Genomic DNA, 12,660 nt, shown 5'->3' on the forward strand with positions numbered 1-12,660 from the left:
AATATCCTGTCTCTATTCTGGGAAAATATACATACATGTATATCTATCTACCTGTGTGTCTGTCTCTATCTCTCGCTCTGTCAGTATATATATATATATATATATATATATATATATATATATATATATATATATATATATATAAGACTAATCGTAAACTACTCAGTATAACTATTTAATAATTTTGAACAAACTACATGTCTATCGATATATATATATATATATATATATATATATATATATATATATATATATATATATATATATATATATATATATATATATATGACAGATCCTAAACTATTGAGTATGACCTTGCATCTTGCATGTACATAATTTTGAACAAACAACCTGTCAGCAGACGTAAAATGATCGCATGATTCTGTGGTGTCACATAAACATATATCGATCGCTTATTACAAGGAAAAACGATTTTGAAAGAATTAATCGTTTAAACTGTGGAAACCAAACATTTAGATTATTTTTACTTGTATGAAAATTAAAGTAGCAATATGGTCTCTATTTTAGTACTACTACTGCATAACTACAGCTTAAATTAAACTTACCAGTACAAGTAGCGTAACCAAGAGAATGATGTTCTTCACTCACTGGCAGACCTACACATTGTACAGTAGGTGCGCGATGTGTTTAGATTATGCATATATTTGATATGTGCTAGAAGGTAAACCATGCGCAGTTGGTGTGAGCCAAATAGTTATAATTCTTTTCGATAGCTCACGTGCCAAGTGCCTGAAATGCCTTGGTGCGCTCCTAGTTTGTTTTATCATTTACAAAAGAGTCCAATCAATGCACATATTCACTTGGAACTCCGCCATATAATGCTATGTAAACACGTCCTGTCAGCCAATCGTCTTGTATATTGTGCACCATCTTCGTTTCTTTCGTTCAATCTATATGTCATTCTTGCTCTATATCTAACTATCCGAGATAATAAAGCAGGTCATAGATTAATTATTTTTATCATTCTTCAAACCAGGAATCGAAAGCGCGCTGCAAGTAACGGCACCTAATGTCTAACTTCCATACACCAGTGCCTTAAACCGCTCGAAAATGCATTTCTAATTAAATGCATGAAGCAAGGCCAAAGGTCTCAGTAAGCAACTAGAAATAAACACATGACTGTATCCCGCTCCAGGCCCCCTTCTCTACGGATCGGATTCTAAGGATTTTCTGCATGTATACATTATCTGCAATCTTAATGGATAATAAACAATTCATCAGAAGTATATTCTGTTTATTATATGCGTTATAAGCTCTAATGCCTGAAGGAACTGCCTTGTTTGTGTCAACCAAAACACAGAGAGAGCGAAAGAGAAAGATAGACAGACATATGGAGATCGTACAACATTTTCCTCTCGACAAGCAGGCTCTACAAGTTATATCAAAATTTCAACATGTACATAACCGATTTGTTCACTACACACACACACACACACACACACACACATATATATATATATATATATATATATATATATATATATATATATATATATATATATATATATATATATATATATATATCTGTGTGTGTATGTGTGTGTGTGTGTGAGTGAGTGTCTGTGTGTGTGTTTTTGATTTTCAACGTACCTTTATCAATTTTTCAGTCATATCGCTGCTAACACTAACCTCTAATGCTGAGCGCCAGGCGAGGCAGCTGTTACTATACCATTGTTGTAAGTCTTTGGTATGACTCGGCCGGGGATCGGACCCACGACCTACCGCATCAGAGGCGGACGCTCTAACCACTAGGCTACCGGCTATGTGTGTGTGTGTGTGTGTGATCTACGGATCTGATTCTACGGCTGCTCGGCATATATATATATATATATATATATATATATATATATATATATATATATATATATATATCCTTTAATCTTTATGGACAAGAAACGATTCATCAGAAATGAGAGACAGATAGTCATTTATACATACGGAGAGCATACAATATTTTGCTATTGACATACATGCACTACAAGTGCTCTCAGAAAGTGACCATGTTCATATAAGATTTTTTTATAGACCATACCTAATATTTAAAAGAAATGAAGCGATTACTGATGTACTAATTGTGGCTGCGAACAAAGAGATTTTCATAAATCCCGAAATATCACATTATGTATTTGATTCGTGATCCAAGAAATGATTATGTTAAGTCAATGATATCACTGGACAACAAATTTTTACAAAAGTCATGTTACTGAAATAAAATTAGTCAATTCTTATCAATTTTTATGTGCTGAACACGAATATGACAGTCAAATTGCAAAATTGGCTCTAGTTTTTTTGTAATCTGCAAGAAATTAATGTTTACATAACGAAATGCATTCCAATAGTAAAAGGTCAACTGTAATAGCCTACCTATAAAAAATCAAGTCATTGACTACATCTTAGATTTCTTCGCCTGTCTCTTGTACAGCTGTTCGGGAGCATCTCTGAGGAGTGTCCAGCAGTAGTCAGCCAGCATTGTAGTGGACCATTTTCCCTGGTATCTTTGTTCCATTGTTGCGATATCTTGATGAAAACGTTCATCACTAACAATACCACAGTTGCTAGGAAAGAAATCCAAATGGGAATGAAGGAAGTGAATCTTTAGAGACATATTGCAGCCAAGTTTCTTATACTTCATCAACATGTCTTCTACTAGTTCCTTATAGTTTTCTGCCCTAACATTTCCGAGGAAGTTTGTAGAAACTAGGCGAAAAGCATTCCATGCTTGTTTCGCGTCACCTTCCAGCAAGTTGTTGAACCGGTCATCTTTGAAAAGCTCTCGAATCTGAGGACCCACAAAAACTCCCTCTTTAATCTTTGCTTCGCTGAGTCGAGGGAATTTTTCATGCAGGTATCGGAATGCTGGCAAAGTCCGGTCAATGGCTTTCACGAAGTTCTTCATCAAACCTAGTTTGATGTGAAGGGGTGGTAGCAAGATTTTCTGAGCCTCAACCAGAGCTGGGTGTTGGATATTCTTCTCTCCAATGGCTACATTCTGCCTGTGAGTCCATTCCTTCCTCATGTAGTGCATTTCCCTTGCTCGGCTATCCCACTCGCATAAGAAACACATGTATTTTGTATATCCTTGCTGCAGTCCCATTAAAAGGGCAACTACCTTCAAATCACCACAGAGGTGCCAGCTGTACTTGTTATACTCAATGGAATTCAGTAGCTGCCTTAAGTTATCGTATGTCTCTTCCATGTGGACAGCATACGCTACTGGAATAGATGGAAGAATGTTTCCATTTTGCAAAAGCACAGCCTTGAGACTCAGTTTCGAAGAGTCCACAAATAGTCTCCATTCTTGTGGGTCATGAGTGATTTTTAAAGCATTCATGAGGCCCTCAATATCGGAACAGAATTTCAGATTACTTTCCTTTCTGAAGAAAGGCTCCAATTGCTGGTGGCGCTTTCGATATGCAGTAATTGTGACATCTTCTTCTAGAAGATTCCATTGTTGGAGTCTTGATCCTAGCAATTCTGCCTTGTTCTTTGATAAGTCCAAATCACGAATCAGGTCATTTAGTTCTTCCTGTGTTATTCTGTGTGGGGTTGATGATGCACCACAGTGAAAATCTGGATCACTGCATGCTGATGGACCAGGAGAAGAACAGGTCGACTCACCTTTGTCTTCATCAGATGAATCAAGAGAATATTCTGCTGGAGGTTCTGGAATAGGAAGTCCCTCACCATGTGGAACTGGTCTCAATGCAGACGGAATGTTTGGGTAGACTATTCTCGACTTCTTTCGCTTCGTTATTCCGCCGGAAAGAGGAGGAACCAAGCAGAAGTAACAGTCATTTAGGTGGTTGCTTGGCTCTCTCCACACCATTGGGACTGCAAACGGCATTGATGACCTTTTGCAATTCAACCACTGTGAAAGCTGTGTTGTACATGTAGCACAGCATATATGCGGAGCCCAAGGCTTGTCTTGGTCACCAACCTTGCATCCGAAGTAAAGATGATATGCCTTCTTCACTTGAGAATTGATACTTTTCTTCTGGTTGGCAAATGTCACTTCCCCACAAATATAGCAAAAATTGTCCGCGGTATTAACACACTTTCGAGGCATTACTGTTCTTTATTGTACGTAAATGGATAAAATAATAAGTTTTATGTAACAGTAGCTTGAACTGTCTCACACAACGTCTAAAATATTTTAAATGCTGAACCTATCTGATTGGGCTTTATATAGTACACTGCTTACGTCAGCTTCAGCAGCCGCCTGGCATTAGTATAATAGGCCTACACATGAATAGTACACTGCTGACGTCAACTTACTTCAGCAGCCGCATGGCATTAGTATTGCATTGCATCAGACAATGATGCAATCAACTGTGGATGATGTGAGCATGATGGTATTATGCAATGTTACACCATTATTCCGGATGTTGCTGCAGTCCTACTGGAGAAATTTACACAGTGAAACATAGAAAATGAGGTATATGAATATCTTCAAAACGAGAGCCAATACAAATTTTTCACGGTTATATTCGTGTTCGGCACACCAAAATACTACAGATTAGGGCCTTTTCAAGTCAGTAATGATTTCACTGTTGACCAGTGTATTTTTAATTTTTTCCAGCCCAACGTTAAACGTGTGAATAACGTGTCATTATGACTACATTTCAATTACCTCTGTGGGTAAGAGGATATCGAATAGATAAAGCTTGGAAGATATTTTAGTGACAGTGTTGAATCATGCATCACGAATTTTATTAAAGAGCTAGTATTGTGTTCTCGACTAAATGATTTGATGACAAAGTCGCACAGTCTCAGAGCGGCTTGGATCGATATAAACTCTGAGTACAAATGGGACGAGAGAGAGAGAGAGAGAGAGAGAAGTCTTTCGTGTTTCGTTTCCTTACTTAGAGTTCATTTTAAAATTACATGAACAACAGATAGACGTGCAATAATGGTTACACGCACTACATCAATTGCCAACACAACTTTATCATGTACTATCTCTTTATTATAACTGGGGAAATCAAATCAGGAAATCCTTAAATATTGGGAAATTATAACATCTATGGAAAGGATACTACCTAAACCAAATCAGCATCTCCTCTGCTTGGTACACAGTAACAGATCTCCCACCACCACAGGCACACACCGCATTGAGAGCGTTCCCTTCCGACGCCCCGTAATAAGTAGCGCAGCCCTTGTATGTTCATTTTTATTCAATTTTGCTTGTATTGTCTTTGTAAGTATTTATTGCAAATCATCACTTTGATTATGTCAAGTACTTTAATTTCTATTTGTTCTCGTCTAGTATATGTAATGTTTTCATGGTTTGGTGCCTCTGAAAAAGTAACAGCTAGATAGATAACACAATGGTTTGGGCTGGTTTCGTATCATATATACGCCGTCGTTTGTTTCTCAAGTACTCAAATTTCAATTTGTTCTTGTCTCGTATATGTAATGGTCTTAGGTAGCTTGGTGACTCAATAGAATGAATCGATAGATAATGCAATAGCTTGATCTTGTTTCGTATTAGATATACGCCGTTGTTTGTTTGTCAAGTACTAAGATTTCCATTTGTTCTTGTCTCGTATATGTAATGGTCTTAGGTAGCTTGGTGACTCTGTAGAATGAATCGATAGATAACGCAATACCTTGATCTTGTTTCGTATCAGATTTACGCTGTTGTGTGTCAGGTTTTGTGTTATGTCTGTAGTTTATTGATTATCAGTCAGCCACGGCATGCACGCAGAGAATGGAAATTTAAATGTGCGTTTTTGATGATACTTTGTATAAGAGTTAGTTATAAACACACGCGTCTTACATTTGCAAGAAGCAGTAGTGTTTCACAGTAAACGTTAGATATGAATTCGACTTAGATTATATAAGTATGCTTGTTATATGATCCGACAGTATGAACAAAACAACAGTTTTCTGTCATATTACTCATGGCTCTCTATAACAGACACGCACGCTTTGTATTAGATATAACGCTTTCCACCGAGACTATACCATCCTTTTACGTCCCCACCCTTTTCGTACCATAAGCAAAATGTAGTAAAAAAAAACTAAAAAAACTTCCGTTATATAAATTACGTACCTTCTTGGTCCAAATGCCTGTCCTTAATTGGGTCAAACAATGTATGTAAAACTTAAATATATCGGTGTAAAAATGAAATATATGTGTGTAAAAATGAAATATATGTATGTAATTCAAACCTCTGATGATCATTGTTTAAATTTAAGCCTGAAGTTCTTCTGAAATTTTCAGATGAACGCTGAATTTAAAAAAAATGATATTTAAAGAAAGAAAGAAAGGAATGAAAAAGAACAGAAATTAATAGTAAGACAGACATTAGTAAATTCATTGATTAATAATAAAAAAGACAAGAAGATAAGATGATAAATAAATAAAAGTATAAAGAAACATACAACAAGATCTGCAGGATTAATATCAACCTATCTCAAACAAATGTTACGAAATATAATTTTAGTGGGAGATTTTCTTCTATTCAGTCTTATAATATTTTTAGTTTCAACACATTAGTGTTATTCATATCTAGAGTAAATAGCACACAAAGCATGTTACAGGATTATCGACGTGCTGAACCGGAAGTAATGTCAGACGTTCTACATTATAATAAGCATGATTTACAGTATAATAAGCATAATTTATGAAGAGCTTTTCCTACAGAAGAGATTTCTATATCGATGAGGGTTATTATGGCTAATAGTGATACCTCTGGAAGTACATACTAATCATGATCAATGTCATGCGTTCATATGAGCTCTTATATCAGTTCAGAAATGGGGCTGAAACACAGTATATGTTGGCTTTAGTCAAGATAACGTTTCTAAATGATTAAATATCTGTGGTATTTTAACCTGCTGGAATATCGAGAAAGATCCCCGTTTCGTCAATTAATTCGGACATCACGTGGGTTGTTCCTTCTTATTTCGTAGTTACATCCGGTACTGATCTTAAGCTTTGTTTATCAGTGATGAGATACATCCACCATGTTTCGTCCCACCCATGTAATGGCACGAAAGGGTGGGGGTAGGGTGGGGTGGGGGTGGGGACCTTTATGCAGTCATTTATTTGCAGGCACGAGTATTGTATGCCTGATTTCGACTGTAAACAAACAACGTCAGAGTGCTCCTTCATATTTATGTTTTCATTATTATGACAAAGGACAGAAAGTAACTTTACATTTAGCTAATGCTGCTTCTTATGGATTTTACTCAACCGCTTAAACGTCTGAATAACGTGGCCTTGTTTAAATTTCGATTACATCTGGCTAAAGGACTGCAGGATATCGAGTGCGATACATTTCGTACATGTTATAGATGTTATAGAGACATCATTGAACCATACAGGAGCAATAAATTACGTATATATATATATATATATATATATATATATATATATATATATATATATATATATATATATATATATATATATATATAAGGGATTACTTAAATAAGTAAATCGTCCATGAAGTTAAAAACTCCGGTAACTCTTAATGGTTCAAGTAATTTTCGCATCATACGTGTGAAGACACTCGGCGCATTCTCGACCCACTGGTAGGTCCCATCTGGAGTCGCGAAGGCGAGTTTTGCTCTGTCTTCACTTCGAACCGATATTTGCCAGTATCCCTTGCACATATCGATTTTCCAAAAATACTTCGCATTGGTCACCCCGGCAAATATGGACTCAGGGTCAGGTAAAAGTTCCACTTGGAATTTCGTGATCCTGTTCAACTTCCTGTAATCGACGCAAAATCTGTGTACCGTCTTTCTTCTGTACCATCACAACAGGAGAGCTATTCGCCGACTCAGTTGGTTCTATAACTCCCAAGTCTATCATGGCTTGAATTTCATTTCCGATAGTTTCTAATTTTGCATATGGTAGCGGGTATGGTTTCAACATCACTGGTTTCTCATCCAGTAATTTCAGAGTGAACTCCTCCAACCAGCCAGGTCGTTCTGTCAAGACGCTTGAATAATCTTGGAGTAACGACTCCACTTCCTTACGTTGCTCTGACGCTAACGTCTCGTCAAGCACAACGTCGACGTAGGTTTCTTCCCTCGTCAAAGGACAACTAGGGAGTACTCCCGCCTCTCCTCCGTTGTCGTCAACTTCTTCCGTTACAACCGTAGCAACCACTAAATATGTGGGTGTTTCTCTTTCACAGTAACGTTTCAGAAGATTTACGTGGTACAGCTTCTCCTTGTCTCCTACCCGGATACGGTAGTTCTGTCCACTCTTTTTCTCCGTTACTACAAATGGTCCCCTCCATGATACTTAGAGTTTGTTGTGCTCTAACGGTAGCAATAACAACACCTTGTCACCCACCTCGAAGTGATGTTCCTTAGTCCTTTTGTTGTAATATTTGGCTTGACGCCCCCTTGTGTCACAGAGATTCTCCTGAGCCAATTTAGAAACCTCTTCAAGCTTGTTGTGGAGATCAACAACATATTGGTATGTTGTTCGCACTTCCTCGGATGCTTTCTCATCCGTCCATAATTGTTTTAGCACAGCCATGGGTCCCCTGACTGTCCTCCCTTTATACTAATTCAAAAGGTGAAAAGCCCAAACATGCCTGTGGTACTTCTCGATATGCAAACAGTATTGCGGAATGGTATCGATCCCAATCCTTGGGTCGACCTTCACATAGCTTCTTCTGCAGGTGATACGGGGTAGTCATCAGGTGTCTAATAGAGAGTAATCTATTTACCTCTTCCATCACCTGACTCACGAACTGCGTCCCCTGGTCAGTGAGTATCTCCTCAGGGACATCAACTCTCGACCAATCTTATAACAAGGCCTCAGCCACCGTGACTGAGTCAGTGTTCATCAAGGCCACTGCCTTGGGGTACCGAGTGGCGTAATCTACTATCGTTAATATATAACGATTACCGCTTTCTGCCTCCGGCTTTATCGGACCTACCAGGTCCGTCGCCACCCTCGAGATAGGTTCGTCAACCAGTGGGGTGGTTCCTAGTGGCACCGGGCGATGGGAGGTCTTAGGTGCCACCCCAGGTGGCTGGATGCGAGTGCACGCTTTCATAGCGCTAGGTCATCACGCTTATATCATCCAAGGTCGAGAACTCACGCTCCGCTAAGAACAGTATTAAGTCCTTCCTGTACGTACTTAAGACGTGCTCTTTCAAAATTTATTCGCGTATGCCTTCATACGTTAGCGCTGTGCCAGACATTTTCATCAATTTATCAAAAATTGCGCGTACTCGGCTATGGAATTGCGCGTGCGTTTCGGTAGCTTCTTTCGACGATTCTCTAAAGAGTTTCCGAAACGTTTCTGCCGACAGCTCAAAGTGCCGTACTAGCGCTTTCTTCAGAACGTCGTAGTCGTCTACTTCGTCTGGTGTCATATTATGGTAGACGTCTTTCGCGGCTCCCTGCAAGAATGCCGAAACATTGATGGCCCACTGGTCTTGGGTAGCTGATGAACCAGGGCCAACTTTTCGAACTGTGTCAAAAAGTTGTCAATGATTTCGTCCTTGTCATTGAACACGGACATGGTGATCTATATTAGTCGTCTGTCTTCAGATCGTCTACTTGAGGGCCCTGAACGTTCGTTCAGATCTTCACCCGTCCTGGACTCTGCTTCGATTCTCAGTCTCTCCATGGCTAACATATGTTCGCGTTCTCTAGATTTATCTTCGGCCTGCAATATGGCTAGTTCGAGCTCTCGCTCAGCTTCTTGTCTGTCTTTCTCTCGTTCACGCTCAGCTGCTTGTCTGTCTTTTTTCTCGTTCCGCGTCTATTTGCTCCTTGTGTTCTCTAACTCTTCGTTCAACAAATTCGGCAAACTGGATTCCTTCATATCCTAATTCTTCCTTACCTATTGATTTAAATTCCCTAACTAATTGTTTATCTGTCGCCATCCTGGTCTACTTGTAAGGTGACACAATAATTAAGCCCTTTAGCGATACTCAAGGTTCTACTGCCCTATTTGAAAACAGCCCCTCACGTATTTATCGTATCCCTAGTATGGCCTGACTCAATTTAACCAGACGGTCCCGGGACCAATCAATCAATAAATAAACGGGCAGCTGGAATGCCTCCCCAAATTAGTGCAGCGCTTACCCACTAACAAGGCGTAATTTATATCTCACAAGAGAATACAAAGGTAAGTTTCCACTTTACTCCACAAATTTAGAATACGACTTGACAGCAAAGGTATGTCTCTCAATTCTTATAATATATTCATCGCAATATGAAAAGAAATGGCCAGAAATTCGCATGCACAATATATATATAAACAAAATAGCAGGCAATCACTCGATTCACTCTGATCCTTATTTCTTATAGTAATAATGAAATTATTACTATCTAGATAATGATTTTGTTCTTTATTTGCTCAGACTCTTTTACTCGAATGAAAATGTTCTGATCCCCGACGAAGGCTCCCACTTGTAAGGGGTTGCTAGTGTGTATCCCGCTTAATTTGGTTTTCGTTATCTAGAGGTTGACCGCCCTCGATGTTATTGCCCGGTTCGAGTAAATATAAATTTAAGTGGTGAAACTTATAGGTGAAATAGATCGAGATCTGAGCAGATATATATAGAACAAACCAACACGAGCCCCCGTACATGTAAACAAATAATTTAATCAAATACATAGTACACTGTAAGGATTCATTCCATCAGGAATATACTCTGCTTTTAGAAATAAAATTTCCACCGAATTACAGTAAAGAAAATAACACACAAATATATTTAAATAAAGTAGCCGATATGTTTACTGATCGATTTAATTCATCATAGGATCGAGTGAAACAATCGAAGTCAACGTCTTGTACGATTGCATAACCTGTTTCTTCGGTTCATTCTACTTCCACTGTAGCTGTTCAGACCCCTGGATCTCAGGATGTTACTTTTCACAATACGTCTCAGGATACACTCAGAATAGGTCTCGGAATTGATACGTCGCAGTATTACGTCACAGGATTGTACGTCTCACTACACTTCTCTCTATACTTCTCAATATACGTCTCAGAATTGATACGTCGCAGGATTGCGTCACAGGATTATACGTCTCAGGAGCTATTTTCTCCCTTTGCTTTCAACGTTCCTCTCTCTAATCTCCAAATTAGTTCGTCGGTTTCTTTCGACGACATTCCCCTTTGGACAACATTTTTTTTACGAGGGAATTTCTTGCAAATTCCTCCCGGAGTCCTTCTCTGGTGTTTCCTCTTCCAGTAAAAGCTTAGACTGATTAAAAGTTTTGATGTGGCGATATTAAAACCTAATAAATTTAGTGTGGGAACACGCCCTTTATTTAGCGAAACCAATCAGAATAAAATATCTATGCCGCCTTTTTTCAGAGACGCCAAAGTCGGGGTCAGCTTGACCTGGTAGTTTGAGTAACAGAGTTTCTGCGATTTTTCAGTTGTGACAGTTTTTCCATGAAGTCAAAGTTGACCGTGTCCCTAATAGTCCGTCTGGCTGCTGTATAAACAAATGCTTAATTAGGAACAGAATTCTCCCTCGAAAAGACATTACCGAACATGGCAGTATGGCGATTTGATACTCGCCTGTGTCCATAAATCTAATTACTTGTTCTCTGGTCTCAACTAATGTATTCTTCTTAGATCGCCAGAAAATATATATATATATATATATATATATATATATATATATATATATATATATATATATATATATATACAATGGACTCATGTTTCAAAGATATGAACAAAAGAGTTACAAATGAAATAGTGGCTACATGCCATAATCAATTCCGCTATGACGTACCACTCGCTCAATGTACATGTCACATACACAGGTACACAAACACACACACACACAATAACAGCTGACAGCACAAATTCACCCTCGCTATCAGACATTAAAGTAGAGTAATAAAGTCAAGAAGATGTAAAATCTACATAAATGGCAAAATCACATATAGGCATATTTAAAGCAAAGCAGCATCTCTATATATTGGTACACACACACACACACACACAAACACACACCACCCCAACCACTACCCCCACACACACTGCAAGCGTTCACTTAAGATGCACCGTAATCAGTAGCGCAGTCTAACCTTACTTCTTCATTTTTATATTGTCTTATATTTGTGATTAATTACAGCAAACAATCATACAGAGTAAATCAAGTACTTACATTTACTCCTGTTTTTGTGTTGTAGATACAATGGTCTAACGTAGCTTGGTGCCCTGATACAAGACTTGGTAGATTCGAGAAGGCCTTTGACTGGTTTCATATCCAATTTATACTACTATATTGTCAGGGTTTGTGTTATTTTGCAGCTGTTCAGCAAAGAGCACTACAAGTGAGTAGTACAGATGTCTTTAATCAAGCTAAATCCAGTGCATCTGAAAATCAATAGGCATACTTAATATACGTTCCCGATCGAAATTTAAATATGTGCAAATCATGTAGCGCTGCCAAGAGACTTTGTATTGGCGTCTGCTACAGAAGCAAGCGGCTCTCGTTTGCAAAACGAAGTGGTATTTTATAATAAATATTATTTCGAATTGGACTTATGACTATATAAGCATGTTTGTGAGATACGCCGACAGTTTGAATATAATAATCGTTCCCCCACCCCATTGTTGTTGTTGTTGAGTTTAATTATAGTAGCGTTCGCACAATTGTGCATGTGCCACTGTTTTCTGACTGCAC

General features: G+C 38.3%; 1 protein-coding gene across 2 annotated transcripts in view; it reads right to left on the reverse strand.

The window, feature by feature from the left end:
• LOC149791738 (deoxynucleoside triphosphate triphosphohydrolase SAMHD1-like) overlaps positions 1 to 12,271 on the reverse strand; it is a 103,085-nt gene extending 90,814 nt beyond the window's left edge. The window contains exon 1 of one of the 2 annotated variants that reach the window (XM_089970240.1): positions 12,139 to 12,271. The gene's annotated coding sequence lies outside the window, so the exon portion shown is untranslated. Of the gene's footprint in view, positions 1 to 566; positions 720 to 12,138 lie in introns of those variants that run through there. The other variant, XM_089970237.1, reaches the window with a different exon arrangement.
• Between the last annotated feature and the right edge of the window lie 389 nt (positions 12,272 to 12,660).

The sequence above is a fragment of the Sinohyriopsis cumingii genome, chromosome 9 (assembly GCF_028554795.1).
Source record: "Sinohyriopsis cumingii isolate HCF-2022 chromosome 9, ASM2855479v2, whole genome shotgun sequence".
NCBI classification, from domain to species: Eukaryota; Metazoa; Mollusca; class Bivalvia; order Unionida; family Unionidae; genus Sinohyriopsis; species Sinohyriopsis cumingii.